The sequence below is a fragment of the Bicyclus anynana genome, chromosome 7 (assembly GCF_947172395.1).
Source record: "Bicyclus anynana chromosome 7, ilBicAnyn1.1, whole genome shotgun sequence".
NCBI classification, from domain to species: Eukaryota; Metazoa; Arthropoda; class Insecta; order Lepidoptera; family Nymphalidae; genus Bicyclus; species Bicyclus anynana.
Window position 1 is genome coordinate 12569380 of NC_069089.1, and position 838 is coordinate 12570217.

Sequence of the window (838 nt, forward strand, 5' to 3'; positions counted from 1 at the left end):
ATCTCAGCTAAATCGCTTCAGTAGTAGCGGCGTTATAGAGTAACAAACATCCAAACATCAATACAAACATTCGCGTTTATAATATTAGTAGGATAATAGGATGGACTTAAAAATTAGGGGTTCTGCATGTAAGTTTCATGATAGGTACCTTGATGGTACTATAAAGTAAAACTATTACACTTTCATGTGGGCTTTGAAATGTTGGGAATATTATTAAATATTTTATAGAGAAGTACAGTAAGTACCTATATAATATTCCCAAAGAAAAAAAATCATCAAACTTGGATATGATAACGTCATGTTCTACAAATCTTTCTCCGATACGTTTCTCCCTCTCTCGTTGTTTCTTTTATTTGTTGGTATTCTTTTAATTATTTAATTATAACTAGCCGATAATCTGTGACCCTTCTAACTTTAACTTGCGCTTACTCACTTGCGCTTGCTCACTTTTAAATCTGAGCAGTGATAGCCTAGTGGATATGACCTCTGCCTCCGATTCCGGAGGGTGTGGGTTCGAATCCGGTCCCGGGCATGCACCTCCAACTTTTCAGTTGTGTGCATTTTTAAGAAATTAAATATCACGTGTCTCAATCGGTGAAGGAAAACATCGTGAGGAAACCTGCATACCAGAGAATTATCTTCATTCTCTGCGTGTGTGAAGTCTGCCAATCCGCATTGGGCCAGCGTGGTGGACTATTGGCCTAACCCCTCTCATTCTGAGAGGAGACTCGAGCTCAGCAGTGAGCCGAATATGGGTTGATGACGACTTCTAACTTAACTGAAACGCAGATTTTCAAACAAATGTCTCCAAACAAAATATTAATGTTGTTGTGGTTGA